Source organism: Choloepus didactylus, chromosome 2 (assembly GCF_015220235.1).
Source record: "Choloepus didactylus isolate mChoDid1 chromosome 2, mChoDid1.pri, whole genome shotgun sequence".
NCBI lineage: Eukaryota > Metazoa > Chordata > Mammalia > Pilosa > Megalonychidae > Choloepus > Choloepus didactylus.
In genome coordinates, this window is record NC_051308.1 from 157,850,863 (window position 1) to 157,869,995 (window position 19,133).

Consider the following 19,133-nt stretch of genomic DNA (forward strand, 5'->3'; position numbering starts at 1 on the left):
TTCTCCAAGTCTCTCTGTCCTGTCTTTGTTTCTCTGTCTGTAGGGCTCCCTTTAGTATCTCCAGTAGGGTAGGTCTCCTGTTAGCAAATTCTCTCAGCATTTGTTTGTCTGTGAAAAATTTAAGCTCTCCCTCAAATTTGAAGGAGAACTTTGCTGGATAAAGTATTCTTGGCTGGAAATTTTTCTCACTCAGAATTTTAAATATATCGTGCCACTGCCTTCTTGCCTCCATGGTGGCTGCTGAGTAGTCACTACTTAGTCTGATGCTGTTTCCTTTGTATGTGGTGAATTGCTTTTCTCTTGCTGCTTTCAGAACTTGCTCCTTCTCTTCTGTGTTTGACAGTGTGATCAGTATATGTCTTGGAGTGGGTTTATTTGGATTTATTCTATTTGTAGTTCGCTGAGCATTTATGATTTGTGTATTTATGTTGTTTAGAAGATTTGGGAAGTTTTCCCCAACAATTTCTTTGAATACTCTTCCTAGACCTTTACCCTTTTCTTCCCCTTCTGGGACACCAATGAGTCTTATATTTGGACGTTTCATATTATCTATCATATCCCTGAGGTCCATTTCGATTTTTTCAATTTTTTTCCCCATTCTTTCTTTTATGCTTTCATTTTCCATTCTGTCATCTTCCAGGTCACTGATTCGTTGTTCAACTTCCTCTAGTCTTGTACTATGAGTGTCCAGAATCTTTTTAATTTGGTCAACAGTTTCTTTAATTTCCATAAGATCATCCATTTTTTAATTTAGTCTTGCAATGTCTTCTTTATGCTCTTCTAGAGTCTTCTTGATTTCCTCCATATCCCGTACTATGGTCTCATTGTTCATCTTTAGTTCTTCGAGTAGCTGCTCTAGGTGCTGTGTCTCCTCTGATCTTTTGATTTGGGTGCTTGGGCTTGGGTTATCCATATCGTCTGGTTTTTTCATATGCTTTATAATTTTCTGTTGTTTTTGGCCTCGTGGCATTTGCTGAACTTGATAGGGTTCTTTTAGGGTTTGTAGACCTATTGAAGTCCTTATCTCTAATTTATCAGATCTACAGCTTCGTGGAGTACACTTTCTCTAACTAACCAGCAGGTGGCGTCCACGAGCCACCTGTTCTCCACAAGCCAGTTCTCCCCTGCTTAGCCTTTTTGGTGAGTGGGGGAGTGAGTCTTGTGGGGCCCAATTGGTGTACCAAGCTTGCGTGTGTAGTTGGTGTTGCCTGCCCTGTATGTGGGGCGTGTTTCTGGGCAGTCGGGGAGGGGAGGTGGCCCTAACAATCAAATCTCCCTGGTCATCCTGGAGTTTTAAAGCTGGTGCAATAGTCTAATCCTTCAGTTCAGTCCTGCCACAGTTTGTCTCTGCCACTGACCCACAAGTCCTTGGTATTGGCGTATGGCTCCTGAGACTTGCAAGTGGGCCCCTCTTCCAGGCTGTGCGCCCCGGGTCCTCTGTTGAGGGATGACTGTGCTATGTCACAGGTGAGTGCCGTCCCCTCAGGGCAGTTCTGGGCTGCTGGGCTGTGTAGGGAGGCTCCCAGTCTGCTCAAATGATGGCTGAATGGGGCTTTGTTAATTCACACTGCTCCACCTTCCCAACTCTGGGACAATGAGCTGAGGTTGCAGGGAAGGCTAATGTCCACGCCCAGTTTTGTGGTGTGTGCCTGGTATTTGAAGCACTTCCGTCACACTGGGTTGTCTTGGGCAGCTCTGGGCTATGGGGCTGGCGATGGGCAGGAGTGTTTCCTGTCCACCAGGATGGTGGCTGTGAGCGGACACCCCCCTTTTCTTGGGAAGTTGTGGTGTTTAGTGAATTTTCTCAGCCACTGAATTATTGCCTTTTGTCTCAGAGCTCTCTTAGTTCTGCTCTTGACTTGATGTGCCCAAATTGAAAGTCTTTGAAGCTTTCTGTATTGGGCTTCTTAGAGTAATTGTTTTAGAAAAAGAAAAAAGGATTAAAAAAAAAAAAAAAGAAGGGTCCTCCTCAGAGATCTAATGGGTTATTGAAATGCTAAGAGACAAAGCAACCAGGGCCATTAAGGAAAGGTCCACAGGGCAGAGAGATCGGCTTTTCTTCGGGATTTGCATATGCGCCTTAGGGCCTGAGCTCCGCCCTTCCCCTTTCTGGGTTCACCAGAACTCTAAAAATCCTCTGCTTTTATTTTGGAGTTTTTCGTGTTGTTTTTTTTTTTTCTATGCCTGTCTCCTCTCTGCTGGGCTGGCTGCTCACAGATTCTCTGGTGTCTGGTCTCTGTCTATCTATGGTTGGAGTCTGGATCAGTAGAATGAGTTTCCGATAAGAGCAGCCACTGCAGTTCTCCCTTCTCCTTCCCGGAGCTGACAGCCCCTCCTCCCACGGGACTGAGCCTGGCAGGGAGGGGCGCGGGTCCCCTGGCCGCAAAAACTTACAGATTTCGCTGATCTCAGCAGTTCGACATTTTCATGAGTGTTGTATGAAGTATGCCCAAAGACAGATTGCTCTGTGGTGTCCAGTCCGCGCAGTTCCTGGCTTTCTCCATGCTTCTTTGCTGGCTTCTTGGCAGTGGCTTGCCGGCAGTCCACGGTGTTCTCTGCCTCAGTTATGACATTCTCCCCTGCATCTGTTTGTCTGTATCCACATTTCCTGTTCTTATAAGGACACCAGTCAGAGTGGATTAAGGGCTCACCCTACCCTAGTATGACCTCATTTTAGCTTGCCTAATTCCACTTCTAACAACCCTATTTCTAAAAAGGGTCACATTCTGAGGTCCTAAGGTTTAGAATATCAGCATATCCTTTTTTTTTTATTAAGATTTATTCACATACCATACAATCATCCAAAGTATATAATTCCATTGATCACATTGCCATCATATAGTTGTTCATTCATAACCCTGATCTATTTTTTTTTAACATTTTCCTTGTACCAGAAAAAAGTGAAAGTAAGAATAAAAAGTTAAGAGTAAAAACAAAACACCCAAATTGTCCCTCCCGCCCTATCCTATTTTTCATTTAGTTTTTTGCCCCTGTTTTTCTACTCATTCATCTGTACACTAGATAAAGGGGAGTGTGATCCACATGGCTTTAACAGTCACGTTGTCACCCCTTGTAAGCTACACTGTTACACAATCGTCCTCAAGATTCAAGGCTACTGGGTTGTAGTTTGATAGTTTCAGGTATTTACTGCTAGCTATTCCAATTCATTAGAACCTGAAAAGGGTTGTCTATATTGTGAGTAAGAGTGCCCACCAGAGTGACCTCTCAGCTCCTTTTGGAATCTCTCAGCCACTGAAACTTTATTCCATTTATTTCACATTCCCCTTTTGGTCAAGAAGGTGTTCTCCATCCCACGATAGCATATCCTTTTGAGGGACACAATTCAATCCATAACACAGTGTATGAATATATCCAATTTATTTATCCAGTCTATTGAGGATTTATTTTTGGGTTGTTTTCTAGTTTCTTGTTATTATGAGCAACTCTGCAATTAATAGCCTTAAAACATGTCTACCAGGCCACATGTGCAAGAGCTTCTCTGAGGTACATATCTGGGAATGGAGCTGGATTTCAAGGTATACATATTGTCAGCTATAGTAAATGATTTTCCAAAGGAATTGTTCCTATATGTTCCCATAGGAATGCATGATAGTGCCCATTTCCCACTTTTTTCACCAACTCTTGGAATTATTTGACTTCGCTCTTTTTTCCAATGTAGTGAATATGAAATGGTGTTCCATTGTGGTTTTCATTTTTATTTCCCTGATTACCAGTGAGGTTGGGTATCTTTTCATATGTTTATGGGTCATTTGTGTTCTCATTCATCCCACAAATATTGTTTGAACACCATCCCTGTGCCAGGCAAAGCTTTAATCTCTCTACCGGTCTTTGAAATGTCTGTACCTATTGATTTGCCCATTTTTTACTGAGTTTTTCTTTTTTCAGAGGAATTTGTTATATGTTGTGGAAACATCCTTTGTTGGTTATATGTGTTGCAAAATTGTCTCCAAGTTTGTGGCTTGCCTTTTTATTCTATAGTATTTTTTGATGAACAGAAGTTCTCAACTTTAATGTCAAATTTATCCAGTTTATAAATATTATCTTTCCCTTTCACATTTAAGGCCTTACTTGCACTTGAAATGGGTTTATATTGTGTGTGGTAGGGATCCAGTTTGTTTGTTCGTTCCTTCCCTCCTTCCTTCCTTCCTTTGTTCCTTCTTTCGTTCCTTACCTTCTTCTCTCCCTCCCTCCTTCCCTCTTCTAGCACCATTATTGAATAGTCTTTCCTTTGCCTACTTTTCTACAAAGCCCTCTTTGTCATGAGTCATGTCTCTATAAATGTGCAGATCTGTTTCTGCACTCTCCCTTCTATTTCATTGTTCTATTTGTCTCTTTCTGTGCCAGCTCCACTGTATCACTGTATTCACTACTCATCATAAAAAGGATAGTTGTGATGATTTTGATAGTTACCTAAATGTGCACTACCTGACATGTATGTGGTAAGCACTTGTTAACCTAGTATTTTAGTAGGGAACACATTTTAATTTCATTTTAAACCATATCTAAAACTCTGTGGAGAATTAGTAAGCATTCAACAGGAATAAGTTCTTCTTTTTGCATTGATCTTAGTTACCATGACTGTCCAAATACTTAAGAAATATGTCATTGTCTTTGTCCTCTTCTGAAGCATGTAGGGAAGAGTGAAATTTGAACCTCATAGATTCTTTACTTATCCTCACTCAACAGTTTTAGAAAGGTTAAATGAAAGAGGCTTGAATGTGATAGTTTAGTTTCCTTTTCAGAATTGACTTTTAGAAGAGAAAATGATGCTGAAAGAATAAAGAAGCATATTTGGGAAAGACTTTCAATGATAAATATCTACAGCATCCAGTTTTCTCCACCTTGCTTCTGTTCCATACTTTACTTACTATAAACTTCCTCAGAGTCTTTATAAAATAAACCCATTTAGTTGATGAAGGAGAGGGAAGTGCCACATTAATGTTCTCTCTGTTGGTCTTGGACTTCCACAACATTTTTTATTCCAGATGTTAAATTGTTTTTTCAGAAGCCTTGTTAAAGTGCGAGAGCATTAGAGTTTTGAAGGCATTTCCAAACCCCACCTGATTATCACAACACACAGGAATCTAAATTTTCAGAATTCAGCTTTGGCTCTGAAGTGTATCAGCAGCTGCAAAAAATATGTGCAAAGGCACAGGTTCACAGGACTGGGATCCAGTGTCCTTGTATGGAAAAACTATATGTAATTTTCCTTTACTTCCCGGTTATCACAGCAAGATTCAGATCAGCTGGTTAAAGTGCATTAAATTATCTTGATTCCATCAAAAATAATTGTAGCTGGATAATGGTAATAGCCATGAAGCAAGCTGGTATGTAGATGCTGTTATATAATATCATAGATATTTTAAAAATTCTTTAATTGTATTAGTCCTTCTCCAAAGTGTTCACAATGATGAATTTATTTTACATTGTACTCCAGCAGTCTATTCCTAGAATCCATTAATTACTTTCCTCAAAATATTTTATACATACTATTTGCATTTTTCTTAAGAAGACTTCATCATTCACTAGGGAACCAACGTTGTGCTTTCCCAAGCATGGAGAAGAAGAAAGTCTTCTCCATCCACCTCATCTTTTACCAGCAGATGGCCTCAACATGGGGCCTTCATGGTGAGAGCGGGGAGAGGTGGGATTAGGGGGCAAAAGTATAGGGGCATTTGAGTTGCACCACACCAAGTGGTAGTGAAGAAGGGAAGGCTTTTTAGGTGGGAGAAAGGACCAAGCAGAGGCATGGGGACAGTAATGACCAAGAGGCTGTAGTCATAGTAAGACAGTCTTGTCCTGAGCAAAGGGACACTCTGGTTTGATATGAGGGACTAACTAGAAAAGGCAGGGGAAATAATTGGTAGAAGATTCTGAAAGGTGAAATTTGGTGTGTTGCAGTGGCAGACTGATTACTTCTGTGTTCCTTTGTATCATTTAACAGAGCAGTAGAGCATCTGGCATGGTACTACATTAGACTCCATGGTCAATAAATTCTTGTTGTCAGGCAGAGTTGAATTATGAAGACAGTTTATGGATGTGAGAGACTATCCGAGGCCTTGAAACAAAACCTTTAAAATGTTTCTAATTAATTTTTTGAAAATATATTCTAGTTCCTACTACTAGCACTCTGCCTAGAAATTTGGTACATACAGGAGTTTTAAAAATCAGCCCAATGCCTCTTTCTCTCCTATGTTTTATAAGTACATGCTATAGTAATGGGATAATTTAAAAGGAAGCCCTAATGATATCAGAACAGACAGTTCTTATGGACCTGAGTGGGATGGAGATTCTGCTTTCATCCCTTTCTAAATCACTTTCCAGCTATTGATTGGTCTCCACTGTGCTGAGGCAGGGGTGTCAGCTGATCTTTCTCTGGTTTCTTAAGATTCCTCCTTTTCAGAGAAGAAGTCTGCATGACCAGAATACTTCTAAGGAATCCACAGCAGCAGCTCCATGGGAAGCCTCAGAATGATAATGAAACGCAACATTCATCCTCAAATAGCTCAGCAGTCATCATCCTGGTAGCTACCGGGAACTGCAGATGTCTCTTTCTCAGTCTTTTTATTTAGAGCTGGATAGATTAATTGTCTGCTGTGCTGGCATCTGGATCTAAACAGATGTACACAGAGTAGGCATTTGGCTATGGGCTGGGGATCCAGAAATGAACAACACAGTCCCTGCCCCAAATGAGCTCACACATGGTTTAGTGAAGGGGATGGACAAGGGCAGCATTGCATGATGATTAAATCATGCACCAATACCCCCTCCCTACCTGCCGCCCCTGTCAGAGCCAACATTTATTTTGTCAGGCAAACAGACAGCCTACTTAAGGCAGGTCTCTAACCTTTCAAATTATTTTTCCAGTTACATTGATTCTTCTCTTTGTCCTTATTGACACTTATAGTTTGTTTTTTAAGACTTACTCTAAGGTACTTTTTACAGTTATTCCAGATGTTTAATTTATAATTCTTTGTTCTAGCTCCTTGCTCTATTTTGTGAAAGTAACTATTTCTAAAGCCAAGCAAAAAAGCTCAGGCCTACTTTTCTTTAGGTAATAACTCTTCTAAAAAGGTGTATGAAAATTTCATTTGGGGAATTCATAATATTTTGAATGCTGTTTCTTTCTTAGACTCCCGCCTCATGGTTATTCATCTGTTTCCTGGACGAGGGTGGCAGAATATTTTCATATGCCCTGCGGTGTCTTTTATGATGCTGTGATAACTTGTGGGCTAGACCAAGACTCAGCTTGGCTGGCTCCTGCCAAGGTACTCGATCAGCGGACATATGAAGAATATATGGGTAGAGTTGGGTCTCAAGATGTCATGCCAACACTGTGGATAAGTGGTGCTGTCTACAGCAGCCCCCTCTTTGATGGCCACTCTACTTTTTTTTTTTTTTTAAGTGTCCTTGCCCTGCTTCCCCACCATTCATCAGAAACAGTGCCTGCTCCTTGTTGGTCCATATCCCCCAAGGTTCTTACCCAGAAACAGAAGAATATTTTTTATTGGTTTATTTTCTTTGGTATTCAGTCAGAGAAGCAAAAAAGTAACAATTTATGAGATAAAGTTAAGCAAAATTTGGCATCAAAGTATTCTTGGGACCAGGTCATGCTGACCCCTACAAAATTGTCTTTAAAAATATACTCAAAGCATGCATTCTAAACTAAAGCATAAACACTATCTAAACCTAAGAATACTCAATATTGGAATGGGACAGAGAAGATTAACATGGCCCCTGCACAAGGATGTCATGCAAATTCATGAAGCACTCCATATTTTTAAATTTGAAAGGAAAAAAAAATACTCAATATTAATCTCATTTTCCTTTTTCTCAAAGGGAGAGAAACATTAAATTTTAAGGAAATTTCTTTAGATCTATGTTTTCATGATCTTTGTTGGTATATATATAAGGAGATTGGATCTTCCCAATTAACTTGCAGCTCAGCGACTTAAACAGGGCTGAAGACTTGTGGAACCATGAGTCATGATCAGTAATTTAAATTTTGACAACAACTTTAGCAGGGGAACCCTCAAAATTGGTTTTGACTAATATATAACTTTTCCTGTAAACAAAACTGAAAGATCATATGTGCATTGCCAAATAGTATTCAAGCAGTATGAAATGCCGTCTTAGAGGTGAGTGCACATTGCTTTGAGGACATGGAAGTAACTACCTGCTGTGGGAGTTAGGTAGCTCTTCACAAAAGAGGCAATATTTGAGCTGCATCTAGAATGATTATTGTAGTTCCAGGTGGAGAAAAGAGAAGGATATTTTAGGCAGCATGTGAAAAATCATAGAAGCGTGACAGAGAATCTCCCAAAGAACAGTAGGAAGTTTGGTGTGACTAGATCTTAAAGTAATAGGAGAAAAATTGAATGCCAGCTTGAGATGAGTATGCCTTATCCCACACTGCAGTTGAAGGGAAAACACTGAAAGTGTTTTGTTGTGTGGTGACATCAGATTTTGCTGTTTGGGAATAACTCTGCTCTAGATTGGAAGGCCAAAACACTGGATCCAGGGAAGCCACTTAGGGACTCCTGCAGTAGCTCACGCCAGAAACCCTGAGAGCCTGGACTAACAGTGACTGTGGGACTAGAGGGCATTTAGAGCTGGACTGTCAGCTCTCTCAGAGCTGTAAGGATCATGTGTGTTTTTTTCAACGGTCTGCTTCTGTCATGACCCTCAAGTTGACATGGCCCCCTTCTTGCAAGATCTCTATCCTTCCCACTTGACAACTCAGTATTTGCTAGTTGGTCAGAATTGTCCAGAGTAACAAGCCCTTTCATCACTTCCACTGCTGGTGGATATATGGAACTGTCATCAGTGAAGTAAGTAAAAAGTGACAATTCAGTGTCCTCAGTTCTTTACTCTTTTCCATGCCATGTTTCTCTGTTTGGCCATCTAACATATGCTGGAAGAACAGCTATATTGTTAATGTCTGTATGTAATTTTTCCCATTTCAGAAAGTAAGCTGAATACTGTGAAATTCTTTTTAGCAATTTTAAATGAGTAGATTTATATGTAAAGATATGGAAAGAACTTGAAGAAGTCTTCTTTTGAAAGCATATTGTAGACTAACAGTATAGAAAAACCCCACAAATCAAAATTATATGTTTATATGTATTTTTAATAACTATGTAAATGCCCAGAAAAGAGTGTGAAAGAAAATACCTAAAATTTATAACAGTGGTTACCTCTGAAGGAGAGGCCAGAAGAGGAGGTGGGAGCTTTCAGTGAATCTTTATTGTTTGAATATTTTGCCACAAAAATACAAGAAAAAGAAAGAAAGGGAGGATGAGGAGGAGAAAGAGGAAAAGGAGGAGAAGAAAGTAAAGCAGACAAAAGCAAAGTTCTTTCAGGGCAGAAAGTTCCTTGTTCTGTGCTTGCGCTTGTCAAGAGTAAAAGAAGTTGGGAAACATGGTGGTTGGAATTTGTATGTACCCCTGGAAAATATGTTCTTAAATTTAATCCACTTCTGTGAGTGTAAACTCATTGTAAGTAGGACCTTTTGATGTGGTTACTTCAATTGGGTGTGTCCCACCTCACCAAGATGAGTCTTAATCCTGGGTCCTTTATAAGAGAATGAAATTAAGATAGAAAAAGAGAAAACCACAGGAAGCAAGAAGCTGAAGCAGAATCCAGAAGAGAAGAAAGAAACCAGGAGATGCCACCATGTGTCTTGCCATGTGACAGAGGATCCCTGGCAGCCAGCCCCAGAATGCCAGTCTTTGGGGAGAAAGCATCGCCTTGATGATGACTTGATTTGGACTTTCTTTTAGCCTCAAAACCATCGGCCAATAAATTCCCATTGTTTAACCTGGCCCATTTCATGTATTTGCTTAAACAGTCTAGTAAACTAAAACAGGAAATATGCCTTGGTCCAACACTGGGAAAGAAGATTTGAGTTCGCAAATTATTTTATTATCGCTGCTGATGTTGTGAGTTGTGAAGTAGCAATGGCTCTGGTACCCAATTTTTAACTAGAAAGTTCGTATTGCCTTTGACTTGCTGTGAGCTCAAGTGCACAATTTAAATTCTCTGTGCATCTTCTTCCAGCTCTAAAATAGAAGAAATAATACTTACCCATCAAAAGTATGCTGAAGGTTGGGCAAGATGGCGACATAGAGAGGAGTGGAAGCTAAGTAGTCCCCCTGGAACAACTAAAAAAAACCAGAAACAACTAGTAAATAATCCAGAATAACTGCGGGGGGACAAATGAGACCGTCCACTCATCATACACCAACCTGAATTGGGAGGAATGCCCAAGATCACAGCATAAAATCTGTAAGTAAAACCTGCGGATCCAAGTCATGAGACTCCCCCATGGCCCGAGCTTCAAAGCCTTGTGGTGCCAGAGAGAAGCTCTCTCTCAGCAAGTGAATATAGCTCAGCTGAGCTCCAACTGGGGTTTTAAGTAGCGAGTGTGAACTGCTCACTACAGGTACGAATCCCCAAAAAATAGACAGAGGCTTTGGGTGATGACTGACCTTGGAGAGCCAGAGGGTCACTTTGGACTAGGTCTGAAGGGGACTATCAGTTTCTTTTTCAGCTCAGTGGGGAAAACCCCAGTCATTTTCAGTTTCCAGGGCTGTGAATCAGAGAAGGGTGGAGACAGCACAAGCAGAGAGAGAGACCATTTAAATGCTAATGACCTCCCCCTAGGGGGTCTATCTTCTCCAAGAGAAAAGGGGTGGGGCCCTTTCCATTCAGAACCAGACCCCAGAGCCTGGGGAAACACGGTCATACCTCCTCACACCAGTCAAGAATTATAGGCCAACAGGCATCACCTGCTGGGCAGAAAAGCACAGTGACCTGAGGTATCACAGAGTAGAGAAATTTTCTAAGACACACCCTTGGGGAAACCAGATACTGAATATTTCTTCCCTCTGGGACCTGAGCCTGTTCTGGTTTGGGAAAAACTGATTTGGGTAACCAAGGAAACTATGCCTAGACAACAGAAAATTATGACTTACACTAAGAAAAACAAAGTTATGGCCCAGTCAAAGGAACAAAAGTACTCTTCAGCTGAGATACAGGAATTTAAACAACTAATGCTAAATCAATTCAAAAAGTTTAGAGAAGATATTGCAAAAGAGATAGAGGCTGTAAAGAAAACACTGGGCATACATAAGGCAGAAATCAAAAGTTCAAAAAAACAATTAGTAGAATATATGGAAATGAAAGGCACAACATAAGAGATGAAAGACACAATGGAAACATACAGCAGCAGATCTCAAGAGGCAGAAGAAAACACTCAGGAACTGGAGAACAAAACACCTGAAAGCCTACATGCAAAGGAGCAGATGGAGAAAAGAATGAAAAAATATGAGCAACTTCTCCAGGAACTTAAGGATGAAACAAAGTACAATAATGTACGTATCATTGGTGTCCCAGAAGAAGAGAAGGGAAAAGGGGCAGAAGCAATAATAGAGGAAATAATTAATGAAAATTTCCCATCTCTTATGAAAGACATAAAATTACAGATCCAAGAAGCGCAGCATACTCCAAACAGAAGAGTTCTGAATAGGCCTACGTCAAGACACTTAATAATCAGATTATCAAATGTCAAAAACAAAGAGAGAATCCTGAAAGCAGCAAGAGAAAAGCGATCCGTTACATACAAAGGAAGCTTAATAAGACTATGTGCAGATCTCTCAGCAGAAACCATGGAGGCAAGAAGGAAGTGATGTGATATATTTAAGATACTGAAAGAGAAAAACCGCCAACCACGAATCCTATATCCAGCAAAGCTGTCCTTCAAATATGAGGGAGAGCTCAAAGTATTTTCTGACAAACAGACAATGAGAGACTTTGTGAACAAGACACCTGCCCTACAGGAAATACTAAAGGGAGCACTACAGAGTGATAGGAGAAGACAGGAGTGCGTGGTTTGGAACACAATTTTGGGAGATGGTAGCACAGCAATGTAAGTACACTGAACAAAGATAATTATGAGTACGGTTGAGAGAGGAAGGTTGGGAGCATGCAGACACCAGAAGAAAGGAGGAAAGTTAAAGACTGGAACTGTGTAACTTGGTGAAATCTAGAGTATTCAACAATTGTGATAAAATGTACAAATATGTTCTTTTACAAGGAAGAACAAGCAAATGTCAACCTTGCAAGGTGTTAAAAATGGGGAGGCATTGGGGGAGGGATGCAATCAACATAAACTAGAGACTGTAACTAATAGAATCATTGTATTATGCTTCCTTTAATGTAACAAAGGTGATATACCAAGGTGAATGCAGATAAGAGGGGGGGATAGGGGAGGCATGTTAGACACTTGACATTGGTGGTATTGTCTGATTCTTTACTCTACTTTGACTTAAGGTTATTTTTCCTTTTGCTGCTTCCTAGCTGTCATTTTTTTTTCCTCTTTCTTTTGCCTCTCTACATTCTTTGACTCTCCCTCCTGCCTTGTGGAAGAAATGTAGATGCCCTTATATAGGTAGTGGTGAAGGTGGTGAACACATAAATATATGACCATACAGAGAACCATCGATTATTTACTTAGGATGGAATATATGGTGAGTGAACAAAACCATATAAAAAAAAAAAATGGGTTGATGACAAAACCCCGAGGGCAATATACTGAGTGAAATAAGCCAGACACATAAGGACGATTATTGCAGGGTCTCACTGATAGGAACTAATTATAATGTGTAAACTCATAGACATGAAATATAAGGTACCAAGATATAAGATGAGGCTTAAGAATGGGGAGTGGTTGCTTAGTATGAGCAGAATGTTCAACTAGGATGAACTTAAATGTTTGGAAATGAACAGACCTGTCGGTAGCAAGATGTGAGAATAACTAACAGTGCCGAATGGTGTGTGAATGAGGTGGAAAGGGGAAGCTCAGAGTCATATATGTCACCAGAAGGAAAGTTGGAGGTCAAAAGATGGGAATGTATAAAACTGAATCCTATGGTGGGCAATGTCCATGATGAACTGTACAAATACTAGAAATCGCTTCCATGAACCAGAACAAATGTATGACAATACAATTAGAAGTTAATAATAGAGGGGCATATAGGGAAGAAATATATACCTATTGCAAACTATATACTATAGTTAGTAGTATTTCAACATTTTTTTCATAAACAGTAACAAATGTACTATACCAACACTACGAGTCAACAGTTGAGGGGGGTTGGTTAGGGATAGGGGAGGATTCGAGTTTCCTTTTCTTTTTTCATCTTTCACTTTATTTCTTATCTGAAGTAATGAAAAGTTTCTAAAAATTGAACAAAAATTAAGTGTGGTAATGGATGCACAGCTGTATGAGGGTACCCAGGGGCAAGTGATTGTATGCTTTGGATCTTTGGATAATTGTATGGTATCTGGATAATCCCAATAAAAATGAAAAAGGAAAAAAAAAGTATGCTGAAGGACAAATGACAGATGTAAGCAAAAGAACTGAACTCTTTAAATTTATCTAACTATAAGATAGGATGCTCTAGTATAATCTCTACATATTTATGTGTAGTGACAGACATCAGTTATCTATTGCCTAATGTGTACCAATTTTAAATGCACAAATTATTGTTTAGACTAACATTGCACAATCTTTGAGTCAATATTACGAAAACTAACAATTAGTTGTTTCAGTTTCAGATTTCAAAAAGCCTTTCAGAGTTAAATTGAATAGGCATCCATTTTTTGGTACATAAAAACACAGTGATATTGCTTTGGGAATCTCCAATTAGTAGCAGCCATTGTCTAATTAGGTGAAAATGATAATCTAATAAAGACTATTGTTATAAAAACAAGATATTATAATTCAAGTGTATTTCCAGACGTCACTGAATTGCTGGAAAGCTGCAAGTTTTCCACTCTGATAGAGTTTTAAAAGAGGTCAGGGTACGTTTTACCACAGTGTCTAGCAATGTGAGTTTATTCAGACCTTTTGGCAGACATTCCTGCACACTCAAACTAAATCAATGAATCATCCATTGTTGGCTGGCTCCATTCTCAGTTGCTAAGAGATTTTTCAAGCATACTGAGGCTTCATTCTACATGGTATGTAAAAAGGGCAAAATGTATTAATTTTTTGCATCTTTCTTCTTTCTTAATTTGTAATTAAAACTTTGCCCATAATGTTAATACTGGGGCAGTGGAACGTTGATTTGCTGCTGGAAGACTTTCTAGCCGATTAAAGGATTATCTAACTGCTTGGGAAAATATACGAGAAAACTTCTTGTTCATAACTCTTCTGAAATATGTGTGCAGAGGAAATGGAAATGTTTAAAAAGTAGACACAGGCACCAAAACAAAATCTTGACTAGGAAGGTCTAAAATCTTTTAAAATATAAAGTGTTTGTTTGTTCTTATATGTTTCAAATGAAGATTTTCTTTAATTTTCACTAAATATACTCTAATTTCAATATATTTTCATTAAAATATACTCTATGTAATTTAACATAGCATTTTGAAGCTTTGATGTAATAGATTTTTAAATGTAAAAATTTAAAAACATACCATAAAAGAATGGTATTTATGAACCTTTAAAGTATATTATGTATATTATGTCCTACATGTATCCTTCCTGAATATTTTAAGTGTTAAAAAATATTTTTTTACTTTCCTAAATTCCTAGGAATTTATATTCCTAAAGTTTCATTTATGTTCTTTTTTTGACTGGGTAGTGATGCTACACTATTGAGAATGCCATAATTTAGCATAGAGTTTAATGTTTCATTTTGATAAGAGGAAAGGGATAATTTGGAGTACAAAATAAAAAGAGCGAGAAAGAGACCAAGTGTAATATCTCAACTTAAAAACAAAGTATTTTTAAAAATATCTGATAATGGGAAAAGCTTCTCTTCTCTGTTCCTTTGTTTCCCAGGATAAAATTCTGTTTCATAAATCGCTCATAAGAGTGGTAGCGAATAGTCTAAAAGAGGTTTTGGGACAGAACATGGGTGACTTAGTTTGCAAGGGCTGCTATGTCATATACCACAAACTGGTTGGCTTAAACAACAGGAATTTATTGTTTCACAGTTTTGGAAGGTAGAAGTCCAAATTCAAGGTGCCAGCAAGGCCATGCTTTCTCCAAAGTCTCTTAACGTTCTAGTGACGACAGTCTTCCGTCTCATGGCCACCCCTCTGTCTTTTCTTACTTCTGCCTTCTACTAACTGACTGTCAAATTTCCCCTGCTTATAAGGACTTTAGTCATATGGATTATGGCCCACCTGATACAATTTGGCCTCGTCTAAACAGAATCTTCGAAGATCCTTTTCACAAATCAGTCCACAGCTTAACTAATAATGACATCTTCAAAGGTCCTATTTACAAATGGGTTCACACCCACAGGCCCAGAGTTTAGGACCTGAATATGTCTTCCATCCCAAGCAATGGACTTTGGAGTTAGACCTGGGTTGGGTTCCTGGCTCCTCTGTGTCCTGGATGGTGTGACCCTGGGCGAATTACTTACCCGCTTTGGGCCCCAACTGCCTCATCTGCAAAATGAACATAATGTACCCTACACTAGCTTATTGTGGGGATCAGATGGCACACAGTGGGTCCTGGGTAAATGTCAGTTCTCATCTCTTCTCATGTTGTTGGATGCTAATATCAGTATGCTCTTAAATACTCACAACCAAACCCTATTTGTTTTATGTTGGCAATATAAGTGTTTTGTTTTACTTCTGATTGTAACAGAGGTGTATTAGGGTGAGGAGGGGAGACCTTTTCTCTCCTGTGAGGGCATAGAAGAATCCTTCTCCTTGGGCTTCTCTCTTGCAGATAGGTAAACTGCATGTTTATGATTTGGGGGTTCTTGTCTCCCCTGTCTCTTCAAGGGCCCCTGTCTCATACAGGACCCCACCTTCTCTTAAGACTTCTTCTAATCCAACGTATCTTCTCCGGTTTACTCTTCATTGCTAAAACTTCATTTAGGGCGTCTTAGCTTCAGCCAGGGATCAAGCATTTCCGGGCCAAATGTGAAGCAGGGAATGGACCATGCCTTAGTACCAGCACTGCTGTTGGTGCAGAACATTACTTTTTTGACTTTAAACTAAGCTTACAGAAAAATAAGGAGTGACCCTACTTAAATGCTTCAGCTTCCTGACACCTGTGTTTGCTTAGAGGAAACATCTCTGTGTCTGTACTAACAACCTTATGACGCACACCCTTTACAGAGCCCAGTACAGTATTTTTACAGTAAGTTTTTTAACATCAGGGAAAAACAAGATCTTTACCCTAGTTGTCTGACTAGTCCCTCTGTAATTTTAGATAGGTAATCTTTGTTGTGCTAGGTGTAGACCAAATGGAATCAGATCCATTTTGGCCTATCTCTTGAATTAAACTGAGGAGAACTGCTAGCATATCTGCCCTCAGGATGATGTGAAATGATGAGTCTGGTGGTCCCTGCATAAAAGAGGGAGGCCTCATAAAGCTTAACAGTGGTATTGGCAAAGGAGTGTGTCCTCCTTTGCCAACCGAGAAGATAGGACAGGTTTGAGAATGACATAGAGTGAGGATGGAATAATCAGTCAGACTCTTCTAAGAGGAGGGTGTAGAGTCAGTCATTCCTGGGCAAAAACAAAGCAAAACAAAACCCAGAGCTATAGTTAATAGTATAATTATAATAATCTTCTCTCATCAGTTGTAACAAAGGTACTACACTAATGCAAAATGTGTGATAATGGGGCAGGTATATGGGAACTCTGTATTTCCTGCATGACTTTTCTATAAATCTACAACTTGTCTAAGTTTAAAAAAAAAAAAAAAATTAAAATACAACAACAACAACAAAAACCCAAAGGAAAGAAGTTTAGGTTTAATGCCTAAAGAAATGATGTTCTCAAAAGTTAAAAGAAAGCCTTGGGATGGATAGAAGAGTCTAGATTTTATTACTTTCCCCCTTTGGCATAAGCTGATTTAAATTGCAGTGGTGGGGTTCAGTAAGAACACTATATGGAACAACTCCTGTGAATTTCTGTCAGTTTCACTCTGCAGTTATAGTTTGTATAACTCAACTTCAGAGACAGAGAGAGAGGGAGAGAGGAAGGGAGGTAGGGAGGGGGAGGCAGAGAGAGAGAGAGAGACAGAGGGAGGGAGAGAGAGAGATAGGGAGAATTTCCCTCACTTTGTAAATCACGGCTCAGTAGTATGTTATAAAACACCAAGAAAGGAAAAGTCATTACGTGGAATATAAAGAAATACTTGAGTCTACAATATCATTGAGCTCTTGGATTCCATTTCAGCAGACATACTCTGTATTCCCACAAGAGTCTGGAAAATTAACTCCTATTTTTTTCTGTCTGGAGTTGCAGTTAGTGTTATTATTTGCTCCATGGCTCAATCCAGGTCAGACTGTTCTGCAGTAACATAGGTGGATGTTGAAACAGGGAATCTGTTGAAAAGATTGCAGAGGAACTGTTTCCCTAAAGCAGTTTTGGATGGCAGTTTGATGGCAGTCAGCTATGGTAAGGACAAATGAAGCTTCGCAGTGCCTTCTAGAATGTGGTCCTGCAGGGTTTGTCACCTGCAGTCCTGTAGGCAGAACGGGTCACTATGATCCAGTGGCATCCTCAGGAAGTAGATTCCAGAAATGGAGATCATTAAATGCTTAATACTTGTAAATTGTAATGTTGCTCTGAATTCTTCTGATTAATTTATGGAATACAATTTACAGTCCGTAAAGGAAAATTCCACCAACCCCTCCCTCCCCAGTGGGCTTAAACTATTCTAGAAATTTACTGTTAAAAACTAGTTATAGAAAGATTTCTTATCCTATTAAAAGTAGCAAAAGGAGGAATATTGTTATGATTTAAGGTATAGAAATTGTTTTATATTAATTAAAGTGTTTTATTGTCAGTAATTACGTTGTTAAAAAAGTTACATGTAAATTTTGCCAAGAGTACAACATGTATCTATTTCTAAGTAGTCACAAAAGGGAAACTGTATTTTATATGTTCTACCCATTGAATTATTTTTCTAGTAAACAATGTAACATAAAATAGACTGAAACATTCATTTATTTTAACAACTATGTTAAATTACATATAAATGATCCATGATAAATTTGAACTGATTTAATACATAATTCAGCATTGGGGGAAAATAGGTCTTTTCCCAACTGAGAAAAGACTTGTGTGTGTGTATGTATGTGTATGTGTGTATGTGTCAATAACATATATTCACCTTTATAAGTTTATGACTTACCTGATCACAGCCAGCCAAAAGAATCCTTTATTCAAAAATGTTCGACGTTATGTTGACTATGGAACAACTTGGGGGTTGAAAAATAGATCAGTATTTCAGTTTTTGACTTTAGACAGTTTTTAAAGTAAAGTGCTGAGAGTTCCAATAGAAAAATCACAAACGCTCCCGCATGCTGTGCCTATAAATAAGATTCCCAAATAGTAGAGCTTAGGGATGTTTAGACGGCCCTTACAGAAACAAGCCTGTAAGAACATTTTAAATACAGTGTTCTCGCACGTTTTGAATGGTTCTTCTCAGATTTTTTGTGGTTGTAACTATTCTGTTTTCCTTTTTTAAATAGTTCTGTTTGGTAAACCCAGGAGTTTACATGTCCAAGGGGAAAATGCCCTCAAGCTGGCTATCTTTGCTCACCGGATCAAACATTAGGCGGCCCTGAGGGGGAGTCCCAGACCTCGGCCAACACACACAGGTCTCTCCTTATCACTCAGAACAGAAGTTCCTCTGAGGGCCTGTACACAGCTTTCTTAAGAGAGCAGGTATCTGTTGAAGTTAAACTAATATTTTTGGAGCAAAAATGAGAATTCTGAGAAGATTTTTATTAGTTAATTGTGTTTTCTAGAAATGAAACCTCTAGGTCAGCCATATCTGCCAGGAAATCCACAAAGCACTTTTGTATCTTAGTAATTATAACTGAGATTATAGATTTCAAAAGAAAATATCAAATTAATCTGAGGCTGAAACAGTATGCGTAATTTGTACATACTGTCTTTAAAAAATATTTTGCCTATAGAAAAAAGTTTGGAAAGTAGTTTCATTTGCTGTTAGGTGAAAGACTCAGGAAAATATTTTGCACTTAGAACCTGGCTGGATGGGAGAAATAGGAGATGGATTTTTAAAAAGACTACATTTTCAGGACACATTAAAAAAGAATTAGGTA

General features: G+C 39.0%; 1 protein-coding gene and 1 pseudogene across 1 annotated transcript in view; both read left to right on the forward strand.

Moving 5' to 3' along the window:
* Nucleotides 1-19,133, forward strand: part of DDAH1 (dimethylarginine dimethylaminohydrolase 1) — a 168,815-nt gene that overhangs the window by 63,028 nt on the left and 86,654 nt on the right. The gene's annotated exons all lie outside the window — the stretch shown is intronic.
* LOC119528291 lies at nucleotides 7,704-7,803 on the forward strand (annotated as a pseudogene).